Here is a 15,916-nt window from a genome sequence, read left to right on the forward strand (position 1 = left end):
AAAAATAACTCAACCCATTTTGTGGTATCTGTTATGATGAATATTGATGACTTCGGTACAGTTTTGGAAAAGCTTTTTATGGTAATGTGTCAGTCTCCCTTTCAATAAATTCATTTTATTCTGAGACTTCAAAGAATACTTTGGCCCTGATGACAGAATTCGGTGAGGAATCAGACTATTTGTATTTTGAATGTTAAAACAGTAACTTCCCGCTGTATGGTAAAAAGCCATCATGTATGTTATCAAAGATCCGTATCATGGCATCTGGTCAGTTGTATAGCTCTGCTGCAAGACTTAAAGTATGCTCAATTTCTGTAACATTTGGTTGAGTGTTAAATGTGGGACAAATAACCACATAATACATTCAGAACAAGAGAAACAACACATACACCTAAGCTTATAGCAAAACCATTTTGCCCAAGGAAGGAAAATGCCTCAGTAACTCTTTTTCAACAAGGTAGTATACATTAGTACTTTTCTGCTGCTGTCAAGTTATCACAAATTTAGTTGCTTAAAACATCACAAATTTGTTTTCTTATAGTTCTGTATGTTAGAAGTCCAAAACCAGTTCTACTGGGATGAAACAAAGGTGCCGGCAAGGTTGCATTATTTTCTGGAATCTCTAGGGGGAAAATCAGTTTCCTTGCTTTTCCCAGCTTCTAGTAAATGTCCACATTCCTTGGCACATAGTCCCCCTTTTTCATCTTCACAGCCAGCAATTGTGTATCTCTCTGTCCATTTTTCTATATTCACATCTCCTGACCATAGCCAAGAAAGATTCTCTCTCTCTAAGGACCTATGTGATTAGATTTGGCCCACCTGGATCCAGGATAATCTCCTCATCTCAAGGTCCATAATTTAAACTCACCTGCAAAGTCCCTTTTCCATGTAATGTAACATATTCACAAGTTCTAGGCATTAGGATGTGGCTATCTTTGGGGAGGGGGCATTTTTTTCTGGGTGTATAAGAAGCAAGAGTGTAGCTCTGGAATTAGTCTGTGCTCCTCACTTAAAAACTGGGCAAATTAATTACTTTTGTGTACTTAACTTTCCCTCATCAGTAAAATGGGTATAGTAAAGGCACATACTTCATAGTTATTACATTGAGTAAATACATACAAAAATACTTAGAATAGTAGATGGCATTCAGAGTAGCAACAATAAACGTTATCATAATTATTGAAAGTCTGAAGGGTGAGCTACAATCAAAGGTCTTTATATCCAGTAAAACCCATATCGAAAGTTTCTGAGTCTCTAATTGTTCCATATTTATTGTCTGGAAACATTCAGTCTGGAATATATTGAAAGGCCAACATTTGTTATCTTTCCTTCAAATGCCCAGCAGATAAAAGGATTTGCATCTCCTATTTAGGGAAGATGACGGGAAGAGGGCTGGGAAGTCTACTATCTCATCTGTGGTTTTCTAGTGGTGGCTCTCAGTGATAATGGTTCTATTATTGCTCGCTCTCAGCAGTGGACATGGGTCCCAACTAGAGGGCTTTCTGATAGTTCTTAGTAACTTTCAGGGGCTACTTCCTTTGGGAGCTCCAAGTCAGGAGTATTTGCTCTTTATAGTAATAGCTGCTACAATTTATTACAGCATCTCTGAGTATATTTTTCTAATGTCTGACATCTCATAATAAGCACAATTGTTTTCCCCTAGCACCACCTCTAGAGAGCATCCCACAACAGAGCAACAAAATATATGCTGCAACCCTTTCCAAAGAATATACGTTTGCTTTCCTCAGACACCAATACCTGGGTGTGCTTGAGTCAGACACAGACCTCCTGAACTCATGCATTACAGAGGGACCCACACAAGGTTGCACCAACGCTAATCTAGAGAGGGCTGGCCAGGTGTTGCTAAGAGGCAGGACCTGTTGCCATTTCATTTTTCTTCCCCATTTTTTAAAAAAAAAACCAGTTTTTATTCAAGTCCTAAATGGTTTTGTTTTCTTAAAAGTATCCAGAATAGGTTCTTAAGAAAGTTTTACTTTTCATAAGTAATTTTAAAAAGTAGTGAGTGTGGGAAGTTTTACATAGTGTTAAGATCTGATCTTGTCTAACTGGTTACCCAGTCTATACACCTCTGGCCGTAAACTTTAATGGACTCAGAAAGTTAGTCTACAAGGCCAACATTTCTAACTTTAGAGGAGAAAGGAACTTTGTATGGCTTTTTAATGATGAAGGTGAATGAGAGTGACAGTCTCAGCTATTGTAAATGTAGACCCCAAAATAGAACTTGTCTTAAGGGAACTGCAACTTCAATTTATGAAATATGTTTTTCTTTAAAATTCTGAAAAATCCTGGCTCTAGCTGATGCTAAGAAATTGGTTTCTAGGAAGGCCATATCTCAAATAAAAATTGTACCCTGTTATCATTACAATTCAGAACACATTGGTTAAATATTATATAGTATTTTATGCTTTCATATAATTATGAAAGTTCAAAAAGTGTTTCTGGAGGAAAAACTGACTCATAAAGAACAAACACAGCTATAGATTCAATAGATTTTAAAGGTTTGTTTTGGTTTCTTTTGTTTTGTTTTGTTTTGATTTTTACTTTCTGCCAAAAGTGTACAAATAATTTGTTTTTTCATGGGTCAGGAAGGTTGATATGAAGGTATGTTGTGGCTTATGGAAGCAGAATTGGATCTACATAATAGACTGCATTTACTTAACGCTTGTGATTAGTAGAATACTTGACACATCGAGGATATAAAGGTATTATTGGTAGTTCTCCTCTCTATGAATCAGAAATGTGATCACAAAATAGTTTAAGATTAATTGCTGACACTTTGGAAAACAGTGTGGAGATTCCCTAAGAAATTAAAAATAGAGCTACCCTAAGACCCTGCAATTGCACTACTGGGTATTTACCCCAAAGATTCGATGCAGTGAAAAGAAGGGCCATCTGTACCACAGTGTTCATAGCCATAATGGCCACAATCACCAAACTGCGGAAAGAGCCAAGGTGTCCTTCAACAGACGAATGGATAGAGAAGATATGGTCCATATATACAATAGAGTATTATGGCTCCATCAGAAAGGATGAATACCCAACTTTTGTATCAACATGGACGGGTCTGGAGGAGATTATGCTGAGTGAAATAAGTCAAGCAGAGAAAGCCAATTATCATATGGTTTCACTTACTTGTGGAACATAAGGAATAACATGGAGACATTAGGAGAAGGAAAGGAAAAGTGAATTGGGGAAAATGAGAGGGAGAGATGAACCATAAGAAACCGTGAACTCTGAGAAACAAACTGAGGATTTTGGAGGGGAGGGGGGGTGGGGGGTTGGGTGAGCCTGGTGGTGGGTATTAAGGAGGGCAAGTATTGCATGGAGCACTGGGTGTGGTGCATAAACAATGAATCTTGGAATACTGAAAAAATAAAATTTTTAAAAAAGATTAATTGCTGAATGTCAAATCTTAGGCTTTGAACAGTTTGCTACCTTAACAACTGAGGAATCCATATGTAGCAAAAGAAGATATTTATCCATGGCCATTAGAAACTAAGGGAGAGTGGGGAGGAGGGAGGAAGAAAAAGGGATATTAGCAGTGACTATGATGCTTCTGTGTATTAATGAACTTTAGTCGACAAAACAATGAAATGTAAAATCCATAAACGATGAACAGAAATAATTGTTTAGAAGCCTAGGAAATTTGACCATCAAAAGACAGAGATATAAATATGCTACAACTGACCAAAGTCCTCTAAAATTTCTCAAAAATCTTATGCACAGATGTTCAAAGGAATAACATATAGTGTATATATTTATTTATTAAACTCTCTTTCACACATTTTTAAATAATGTAAACATTAAAAAAGAAATCACCTGGCTACATTTGTAAAAAAAATAATTAATAATTCATTGGAGCAACAAGGAGACTGGTAAAACTCATAGAAATTGACTTACGCCATTGCAAATACCTTAATGGCAATATAATGGACATGATCTTTTTTTAAAAATTAACATATAATGTATTATTTGCTTCAGGGGTACAGGTCTGTGAATCATCAGTCTTACACAATTCACAGCACTTGCCCATAGCACATACCCTCCCCAATGTCCATAACCCAGCTACCCTAACCTCCCCCCCAATCCTCCACAGCAACACTCAGAGTTTGTTCCTGAGTCTCTTATGGGGGTGCCTGGGTGGCTCAGTGGGTTCAAGCCTCTGCCTTCAGCTCGGGTCATGATCTCAGGGTCCTGGGATTGAGCCCCACATCGGGCTCTCTGCTCAGCCGGGGAGCCTGCTTCCTCCCCCCTCTCTCTCTGCCTGCCTCTCTGCCGACTTGTGATCTCTAGCTGTTAAATAAATAAATAAAATCTTAAAAAAAAAAAAGAGTCTCTTATGGTTTGTCTCCCTCCAGATCTATCTTGTTTCATTTTTTTAATGGCCATGATCTTAATGATTGAACTATAAGTTGTTTAGGCTTGCATCCTTCTTTTAGGTCATTTTAAAGGTTTGTTTAGTAGCCAAATTAAAAAAAAATATATATATATACAGTAAACACTAATGTAGATAATAAGTATATATACTATATATATGTTTAGTAGTTAAATAACATAAATATATAGTTTTCAAGATACTGCTTTCTGACTTGCTAAAAATGTCCAAAAAGTAAGCTGTTTATTCCCCTTTGAGATTCCTATAAGAAATGACAAATTGACTACTAGAATAATTTTTATAGTTTCATGCTGATATAATGCACTATTCTTTTTTGGGGGGAAATTTGAATGTAAGGGCTAAAATTATGTTTGACTTTGGTTACTTTATCATTATAATTTTTCTTTTATTAAGCGCTCCAGTATTCCAATTATTAACAAAAAAATGAAACATCTCTGGGATGTCTGTCCATTGTGACTGAAAGTACTTTTGCCTCCTGTTCATTTCTTTCTTTTCTTTTTTTTTTTTTTTTAGATTTTATTTATTTGACAGCGAGAGAGAGAGATCACAAGTAGGCAGAGAGGCAGGCAGAGAGAAAGAGAGAGGGAAGTAGGCTCCCTGCCGAGCAGAGAGCAGAGAGCCCAATGTGGGACTCGATCCCAGGACCCCGAGATCATGACCTGAGCCGAAGGCAGCGGCTCAACCCACTGAGCCACCCAGGCGCCCCGCCTCCTGTTCATTTCTTAATGAAATTCTTTTCTTTTTATTTTATTTTATTTTTTAAAAGATTTTATTTATTTATTTGACGGACAGAGATCACAAGTAGGCAGAGAGGCAGGCTGAGAGAGAGGGGGAAGCAGGCTCCCTGCTGAGCAGAGAGCCCGATGCGGGGCTTGATCCCAGGACCCTAGGATCATGACCTGAACTGAAGGCAGAGGCTTTAACCCACTGAGCCACCTACGTGCCCCTTTTAATGAAATTCTTGAACTGAATAAAATTTTCTTTCATTTGATATTCATATTTTCTCTTAAAGTTATGCTCACACTCCTTTACATATTGTGTTTTCAGATTTCTGCCTCTTTGGAAAAAAATTTTAAAAATTCCATTTCCTTTATTTCATGAATGCTTTAAAGCCTATATTTAATATGCCACCTCAAGCGGTAGTGAATTTTGTATTGCTGAGCTTGAACCATTTACTGATTCTGTTAGAGCCCTTCAAAAAGAGGGTTTTGTTTTGTTTTTTTTTTAAGATTTTTTATTTTATTTATTTGACAGTGAGAGAGAGAGATCACAAGTAGGCAGAGAGGCAGGCAGAGAGAGAGGAGGAAGCAGGCTCCCTGCGGAGCAGAGAGCCCGATGCGGGGCTCGATCCCAGGACCCTGAGATCATGACCTGAGCCGAAGGCAGCAGCTTAATCCACTGAGCCACCCAGGCGCCCCCAAAAAGAGGGTTTTCATCTCAGCTTCATATATAGCATAAAGAGTGGAAAGTATTAGAAACAGGAGTAGGGGACTCTAGGTGGCTGTGGATTCTTCTTTGTAGCAATTCCCAAAATAGTATTGGTAATCAGCTTCCTGGTTATCATCACTGCAGGATTCCTCTAAGCTTCTATAATGGTATAATTTTTGACTCTATTTCAAAATAATGAACTTCAAAGTAAAGGATTCAGTGAAAACTTTTTGTCACTTATGCTAAAATAAGGTTTTTGAAGTGAAGAATTATTTTGTTAGAAGCTAGATTCAGTCAAACTATGATTCTTTTAGACTTAGGTTTTGGTTTTATTTAACGGCTAACACATCGTTAGACCATGCTAGAAGTATTGCTCGGAGGTGGCAGGGAACTCAGAGGTCAAAAGGGCCAGTGATAAATGCCCAGAAGGCACACAGTTGTGAATTTCTAATACACTGACCTACGAAGTGGCTCTTAGGCCAAAGCGGTGCATTGGCTGTATAGTGGGAATGACAAAGATGGTTGGTTTGTTTGTTTTTTTCCCACTTTTGAGATGCTCTATTCATCCATTATTTGAAATTTTATAGTGGCAATGTTTTCATTTATTATCTGTGTAACTTTTTAACAAGTGTAAGTTAAGGAAAAAGGACTTTGCAGTTGTAGACATTTGAGACTAAGAATGTGGTACAGTTTCACAGGATGATGACTGACGTCACCCGGAGTAAATGCACTGAGACAGCCACGTGGCTGATGAATGGAAGGGAAGCCGTTCACACTCAGTCAGAAGGCACCTAAGAAGAAGTGGTTCTTGATTCTCTGTCTCTTCGACCACTAACATTTTATAGTTCAGAGATAGAGTCCTTCAGAGGACTGAAACCTCCCCAGCTGGTGTGTCAGACAAAACCAAACATACTGTGGAGCCTTTCTTGCAGTAAAAGAACAGGTCAGTCTTCCCAAGTCTATATTATCTCACTAAATATGCCATTCAGAGTCACAGTAGAAATATATATATATTTTTTTTTGTCAAGGAGGAAATAGAGTAAACATGATTTTCCTCAGTTAGAGACTTTGGTATACTTCATTAAACAAAGAGACAAACAAAAGTAAGATACTATTCTTCTTTAATCACTTTAATGATTAGTCCAACACTAAAAGAGGTTGCTTCCTACCTCCTATTAATGAGTGTTTTTGGGGGTTCATTGACAGTACCTTGTCATGGAAATGTCATTTGTATATGGTGATGGGGTTTGATCAATGAGATTTCAAATACAGGAAGTAGTTTTCTACTCTACTTATACTTAAGACAGTAGAATTAGTTACTAAGACCATGTATAGCTGTACTAATTATATTGTAAAGGTGACAGGCAATTAAACAATGCATATTGCAGACAATTACCATATGATCTCACTGATATGAGGAATTTGAGAAACAAGACAGAGGATCATAGGGGAAGGGAGGGAAAAATGAAACAAGATTAAACCAGAGAGGGAGACAAACCATAAGAGACTCAATCTCAGGAAATAAACTGAGGGTTGCTGGAGGGAAGGGAAGTTGGAGGGGGAGGGATAGGGTGGCTGGGGGACGGACACTCGGGAGGGTATGTGCTATGGTGGGCACTGTGAATTGTGTAAGACTGATGAATCACAGACCTGTACCCCTGAAACAAATAATACATTATATGCTAATAAAAACAAAACAAAACAAAACAAATGCATATTTGCAATTTTGTGCCTCATATAATAACCCTTACCTGTTATTATCTACTCACTGCTTAATCTAACTCTGGATTTATTTGAATAATAATTTAAGTAATAAGAATAAACAATTATTTAAATAAAATATATTTTTAATATATATTTTAGTCAATTTTAATACAAAATACTTTAATATTTAAATTTAATGTTAAATTTAATATATATTAAAAATTTAATAATATATTTTATGTAAAATATATTACTTAAATAATAATTTAAGTAATAATAAGTAATAAATGATTAAATAAAATATTTTAAGTATATATATTTTTTAGTTAATTTTTATTCTTTTTTTTTAAAGATTTTATTTATTTATTTGACAGAGAGAGATCACAAGTAGGCAGAGAGGCAGGCAGAGAGAGAAGCAGGCTCTCTTGCAGAGCAGAGAGCCCGATGTGGGGCTCGATCCCAGGACTCTGGGATCATGACCTGAGCCGAAGGCAGAGGCTTTAACCCACTGAGCCACCCAGGCGCCCCTTAATTTTTTATTCTTAAAAAATAACACACTGTAAATTCTGATCTACAACTTAATTTTCTGGCGTAGTTCTAAAACTTTCAGGTTAACTTGTCTTAGTTTCTCCTAAAAATTTATTCTCATCTGTCTGTGGCTTTTTCCTGATTTATTAGAAGGATCTTAGGGAGAATTTAAGTCAGAATTTGCAGAACTTAAGAATCAGCTTTTTGAGTTTACATGATTTCTTCACACACCCAAAGAGAAAGCTAAGAGTGTTAACTCTAAACTTCCCTGCTCCTTCTGATCTAGTTTTGCAAACATTTTCTTTAGTTACCAAAGAACACAGATTTGTTTCAATTAGTGCTTACTATCTCTTAGGGAAACTGGGACTATATTTGTAGAATACAGCAGTGTCTTTTTTTTTTTTTTGGTAAGAAAAATTAATCAGAAAAATGACAAGGATTCAAAAGCAGATTTAAAAGGGTTTCACTGCAAAAAGTCTGACATAGTCAGTTTCTGGGTCCATACTGAAATTCCGGTTGCTTTTGCAATCTCAGTTAGATACCGTGATTGAAAGCATGCAGGTTCTAGGCAGTGCCTCTCCTAGATGCAAGAGTGTTGGAATCTCTAGTACTAAGGGGCTTTCAGTTTGAAAGATGAAAAAAACTACTCTTTTCATGATAGTATAATAGACACTTTTGGGGACGTGCCCAGATTCCCTTTATCAAATTGGTGTTCTTATCCTACAGGTGTTCCTGATGACTCACATATGACACTTCTCTTGAAAATTACCAACAGCTGGAGCCTACTTACTGTGAAATGCTTGGCAGGTTATACCATTGCCTCTTCTCTGGGAGTAACTACATCCAATCCCTGATACCGGGGCACATAAAGCTGCTTCCTTCTTCAAGGTGAGACAACTTGTGGTACTACTCATCCCCCTGAGCACTGGGCCGTCACAATTCCCATGTCTTTGCCCAGTTTCTTCCCCGCCCTATCCTGCCTCAGGACTTTCTTTAAGATTTCATCAGAGAGAGGGGTGCCTGGGTGGCTCAGCGGGTTAAAGCCTCTGCCTTCAGCTCAGGTCATGATCCCAGGGTCCTGGGATCGAGCCCCGCATCGGGCTCTCTGCTTAGCGGGGAGCCTGCTTCCTCCTCTCTCTCTCTCTCTGCCTACTTGTAATCTCTATCTGTCAAATAAACAAATTAAAAAAAAAAAAAAAAAAGATTTCACCGGAGAACATCTCTTCCATTAACTGCTTGTATAACATCCCCATCTTGGGTTTCCATCTAGGGGAAGTGACTTTAAACAAATGCAAACTACAAAGGTTAAAGTTCTGCAGTATCTTCTTGGTTGGTAGGGAGATTTAGAGTCTATTATTCTGCTTGCCAGTGATTCTTTGGAGGTCAGAGTCAGCATAGAATAACTTTGGGGTTGGATTGGAGGAAAAGTGGATGATACTGTTTTTAAATACATATTTTTGAGATATATCTCAAATATTATGTGGGGATAAAACATTTGATAGTATTGCTACAGGCAGAGACCTAGTAACTCTTCCTTTTTATTTATTTTCTGTTTTATTTCTCATAATATTTCCAAGAATTCTAGTAGGTTTATAAGCTTTTCAAGCAAGAAAAGAGAAATACTATGAGACCCTGGAATACCACTTAAATCATGTTGGAGTAACTTCATAAATGGAAAAAGACTTCACACTTTCCAAAGATCTGTTTGACCCTTAGTAATTGATTTTCTTTCATTGATGGGTCTGTCAATTCTTGTTAGTTATCACATAAGGTATTATTTATGAATTAATTTTCATGCTTTCATATTGATTGAGAAGTGTCTGGCACTTTTCCAGTAAATAGTAGCAAACTTGGACATCTCTAAATCTTTTCCCACACCATTTTCTGCCTGAGTATTTTACTTACTTTATTCCTTACTAAATGGCTAAAATAATGCAGCAGATGGAACATAAATAATGTACAACTCAAGCAACCAGTACAGCTACTAATGTAGTCGCTATGTACTTGGGCTTTAATTTTACTGATTGTTATAAAATATCATAAAGTGATAGCAATCTTAATTCCAGTGATTTTTCTAAATCTATTATTGAATAAAAACCTCCCAATCAGTGTTCTTATTTAAAGTGGTACTTTTTAATTGCCTTATATTTTTCACAGGTATACCCCAGTGATATTTTTGGGAAGAACCACGCCTGTGTTGAGTTTTATTATATTCTTTCAGAAGTGGAATCCATGTCTTGTCTCTCTATATTATAATGTCTCAAAGCCACATTATTCTGTTGGCTAAAGCACAGTGCCATGCCTTTAGAAAGTTTCATTTAAGTGAAATACCTGTAGGAATACTATTGATAGAAGACTCTGAAGACTACTTTTCTATCAATATTTCTGAATAGATTGAAGCTTTTCCCAACACAAAGAACAGAATATGGAAAAATACACTTTTTATTTTAAAAAAATTTCACTTTTAATGTCCTCAAAGTGGCGTTCTGGACCTCAAATTACAATTTGACTAAGATACAGCCGAAATAATCAGTTATGTTGTAAAATAATTTATGCTTGGTATTTATTTTTAAAAATTTAGTTTTATATCTAGGGGCACCTGAGTAGCTCAGCCAGTTAGGAGTCCAAAGTCTTGATTTTGGCTCAGGTCATGATCTCAGGGTTGTGATATCCAGCCCTGCATTGGGTTCCATGCTGGAGCCTGCTTAAGATTCTCTCTCTTCTCCCTCTGCCCCTTCCTCACCCCCTCCCCCCAAAAAAAGAAAATAAAAAAGACTAAAAAATAAAAATTTGGTTTTATATCTAAAAAAAAGATGATTTAATCCTTCCTTAGTCCAAAATGTAGTATGTAAACAGAATTATTTCTATCCCTTGCTCCTGACTGTTACTTTCACATAATTTATAGAATCTTCAAATTACTTTGTGTTACATAATCACTTGAAGTAGAATTAAGGATAGGACAGGTATATAAGTTATAGTATAAAGTTAATTCTAAATATATAAAATAAATCATATGTATCTGGTAGATGTACAAAATAAAGGAAATGTGTTACATGCAGTTTAATAATTATATTTAATTATAATTAAATATAAATCATATGCTGTGTGGAGTTCTAGACAAATACGTTTGCTATTCTTGATTTTTATATCTATGAAGAACACATGACAAGAAATAGACATGTAGCATGTACTTTTTCGTAAGTCAAAAACATATCTTCTGCCAATTACCCAATGGCACAAGGCTGAGCAAACCTGGAAGATTATTCCTGTGCTTTCCAACTTAACACTGCCAAGTGTGCCTCTGGCTGTTATTATTCCTGGGTAAAGTTATCAAGTAAATGCCTTGATTCCCAACATCTTGTCCTTCTTCTCTTGATATTAATCATATACAACATATAAACTTTTATTTGATGCAATACCCATCTCCACAAAAAGAAAAAGTCCCATTGTTTTTCTACGTGAGGAAGGAAGGGTGTAAAGATGTTTAAGTCTGTCTGCAGGCTGTTCTGGCATCTGGAGTCAATCTTTTAGAAGTCATATAGGACAAAATAGAGTAAGGTATTCTAAATTCCAGGGCATTTATTTAGGGTTTATTGGCAGTTATATTTTACATTTGCCATGACTCCAGTATTTTTCCTGTGCTTGGGATTTTATCTGTACTGTAGGCGAAGACTCTTAAAAAATTTTAAGAACATGGATTTATTCTCTTATCATTTCTGTGTCTACATGCAGATTGGTCAAATCAGGAGAAATATGGCATCTGCTGAATGTAGTTATTATGTTCAAACTGTAGAGAATCGGTGATTGTTCAGTCCCAATTCTCCGGTATGTATATTTCCTGATGTCCAGTGTTTTGAGGATATCCATAATATGGCTTTTATTTCGATACTATGACTAGATCATTGTTCATGGGACAGTTCAGTACTATAATTTTAGAGCATATAGGGAAAGGGGCTATGAATTTTCTTTAATATCTTTTTTTTTTTAAAAGATTTTACCCATCTTTTGACAGAGAAAGAGAGAGAGAGAGCACAAGAAGAGGGAGAGGCAGGCAGAGGGAGAAGGAGAAACAGGCTCCCTAGAGAGCAGAGGATCCAACGTGGGGCTCCATCCAGGATCATGATCTGAGCCAAAGGCAGAAGCTCAACCAACTGAGCCACCCAGGTGCCCCTCTTTTATATCTTTAAGCTTTAGGAGCTTAGTCCTTTCTCCTTAAATGAGGCAAGGAGGGATATCAGTCCCTGAAAGATGAGCTATGTAAGTGCATCATTAAAAAATCCACTCATCTTCAGTCTTGGGCTGACAATCCAGTTTCTTCCTTCTAACAACATGAGGTGGAAATTGCATTGGTCAATTATTTGAATTTTGTAAACATGGATTATTATTCCATGAACATTTAAAAATGGGCAAAGATTTTGTGGTTTATTCCATTGGCAAAATCACACTATAATGATACCTTAGTCCAAAAGTTATATAATTGCTTAGTAATCCATTGTGTATAGTGCCGTTCTAATTATCTAGATTCAATAGAGAATACATGCTGACTTCCAAGGACTTGTTGAAACAAATATCTAGACTATGCCTAATTAGAGGACTTTGTAATACTTTCAATATTAGAATATCATATTAGTCGCAACCCTACAGGGTATAAATTTGTCATGTGGCTCTTCTGCTAAGTGGCATTTGCAGATAGAGGCATGCATCAGAGTGTTTATTAAGAGAAGAGGATTTAGAGTCAGATCAATTTGTGTTCAAATCCTGCCTGCCACAGATCACCTAAATGACCTTGGACAAGTTAATTAACCCCTCTGGGCCTCAGCAAAATGAGGGATAGTAATACTCAACTAACACAAGTTGTTATGAAGATCAGATAAGCATGTAAAGAGCCTAATAGAGTGACCAGCACATTAAAGACACTCAATAAAAGGCTATTATTTTTATTACTGTTATATTATCATCAGATATGTTAGATTAAAATCTTTCATCTCTCTGTAGCATATGGCTGTCCTGACAGCAATGTTTCCTATGATAATAGACCAAATCATGGCTTCCAGCCACTTTACTGGAGGGCAGAAGCAAGCATCATGTAGGACCATATTCCTCTGGTTCTCTGCAGTTTTCCCTTTCCAAGTATGTAAAAGCAGTTTTCACCCGGCAGAGAACCCAAAATAATGAACTCCATGGCAAGTAAATAGGTCTGTTCAATTATTAAACCTTGTTCTGTCAATGACATGAGCTGCAGGACTAACTGTGTTCCATCCATTTAGTCCCAGAAGACCATATTCAATTAGGACAACCTCCGAGTCTTTGAGAGTAGTTAAGTTTGTAAGACCAGATGCTGTTAGAAGCTCTCAAAGTCCAGTATAAAACAGTCCCCATGTCTGGCTTAATCCTGACTTCCCTCTAAAGTCTCAGTTAACTTTTGGACTGTCTTAAGTGTTTTCTGCATAATCTCATGCTACCCCAGAATTTAAATGGGAACTTCTGCCAGATGAATGACACAGCTCACTTTTGCCTCATTCCCAAACTCCCAGCCTTTTGGGATGACTACTTGGTACTTCATGTTTTTTCTGTCTGACAATATAGCAGGTAATCAGTTTGGATCCTATCTCACAATGGTCCTTGTTCTCTTCAATCATAATGAAGAGGATGGGATAAATCTACTTGCTACTTTATATATGAAGTCCTGAATGCCTCAAAGACATTCAGTTATCTTGCATACTTTGAATTTTACAAAGCATTCGAACATTCATGAGTAGTACATAAAATAATATAGTGTGCTTCTGAGAATATAGTAATCGATGAGTTGTTTATTGGAAGAGAATATGTATCATATTAAAGCTTAAGCTTTTGCTTGACTAGGACTCCTTATAAAACATCCAACTCTGACTCAGGTAGTATCTATTCAATTTAAAAATCGTTTAATTTGGTTTTCCTCACCCTCAGCTGTAAATTAGCCAACTCACGAAAAAAAAAAAACAAAACCCCAAAAAACCAATCTCTTTTTCAGCAGTGGAGAGAGGACTATTTTTAAAGTTCATTTTCATTTTCTTCCTTTTTGGCATTTTTGGTTAGTTTAGGTAGTGGATTCTACTCTAAATTTTATGCGACGGCTAAACAAATGGGACATGGGGCTAAAGAAATGCAACTGAATTTCCAAGAGATTAATCCCTTTCCTTGTGAGTGAATTAAGTTCTTGTAATAATTGTCAGACCCAAGGTCTTCAGATCCTCTGTACACTTTTAACTAAACATCCACCCCAGGTTTGCCGTTACATCAAAAGTGGTCAATAAATTAAGAGCAATCTTTAGAGTCTTCTGCAGATTTACAACTTTTAATTACTCTCATCAATTTTGCAATAATAAAGATTCACTTTTTAGATTGTGAAGTGTGTTTTAGAGAGTAATCAGGCGAAGAAAAGTGCTTTTGAGGGGAAATCTTTCAGTGGACAATTATCAATTGTGGTGGATAATTATCAATTATCAATTCAAGCTTTATATCTGTTGCATTTAACCAAAAGAGCAAATTATAATACCATAGAAACAGTTCAGTCTCACTAGAGTCATTAAAATGTTACAAATGCGAAATTAAATTAATAGTTCTAAAGCATTCATATTTGTCATAGTGGAAGGATTACAGGCAATAATTTTAAAACCTTGTATTTATTCTCTCCTTGAGTTGAAAATAACAGCAGAAAAGCAGTAGCATTCAGACCTCTTGACTATTTAGCAATCTGTTCATCCTTAGTTTAAACATTTATTACCCTGTGCCTTCCAAAAATAAAATGAAAAGTTGTATATGCTGGTGAGAAAGGAGAGAAAACATGTCTTTTGGATTTTAACTATCTTAAGAATGATATGATTATTAACTTCTCATTGAAAGAACTTGGTGGAGAAAATGTGAGACCAGAGAAAAAGAGAAGGGTCAAGATGAATAAAACAATGATTTGAGGCTTTTAAAAAATACCATCATATGTTTCTGATAATTTTGAATTTTCATACTTTTTGTCTTAAGCTATACTGATAATTTGTTTAAAATTAAATAAACACTTGATCCTATAAAACCATGAATATTTTAACTCTACTATTTCAATGGTTATCTTCAACATCATTTCAAAATAGAAAGGCACTAGTCACTTATGAATAGACATTGCTAACTGGCATTCCCCTAATTATATAAGGCTGCCTCATGCACATTTCTTTGTAGAATAGCTGCTCCAACCAACCAGCTGACCAAAGGTACTTCCATCTCTAGCCACTGGGGATTTCTTTCTAGTCCCTACCCTCTAAATGTGTATGGTGTGAAAAATTCTACCTTCTAGTCTGCTCTTCTTCTTTTCCAGAAAGGAAGGGAAGAAGGGCATAAAGAATGTGAGAAAACAAGAATATTGGGAAGAAGTAGAGGAAAATAAGGGATTAAAGGCTCTGTTTCAGTTTATAGAAATCTCCAGAGTAGGGACATCCAAGCGTTTTCAGAATGAGGTTTTATGATCAGAAATTGATGTGTGGGTTATTTTCTATAATAGTGAGGAGTTGAAAGAATCTGTCCCAGGTTGTAACTCAAAAGTAAATCGAGAACCTGTGGAGGTTTTATTCATATATAATTCTGTCTTTTTTCATTATCCCAAAGTTTTGTGATGTCACTTAATGCAAATAAATTTGATGAGGTCAAAAGCATATAGTTTCAATTATTATCAAATTATAATTACTAATTGATTCAAAGCTGAGAGCATTAAACACTGATGGCAGCAGGGGTAGGTTATGTAACAGGGGGTAAATTTTTTTAAATAAAAAAGTCATATAGTCCAGGTCCACAGTGGGATCAGACAGGCCAGATGTC

The 15,916-nt window shown here is 36.3% G+C and overlaps 1 protein-coding gene across 6 annotated transcripts in view; it reads right to left on the minus strand.

Annotated features, from left to right (window-relative positions):
• The window catches only part of LRRC7 (leucine rich repeat containing 7), a 563,262-nt gene that overhangs the window by 28,541 nt on the left and 518,805 nt on the right, over window positions 1-15,916 (minus strand). The window lies entirely within an intron of this gene.

The sequence above is a fragment of the Meles meles genome, chromosome 1, assembly GCF_922984935.1.
Source record: "Meles meles chromosome 1, mMelMel3.1 paternal haplotype, whole genome shotgun sequence".
In the NCBI taxonomy this organism is placed as follows: Eukaryota; Metazoa; Chordata; class Mammalia; order Carnivora; family Mustelidae; genus Meles; species Meles meles.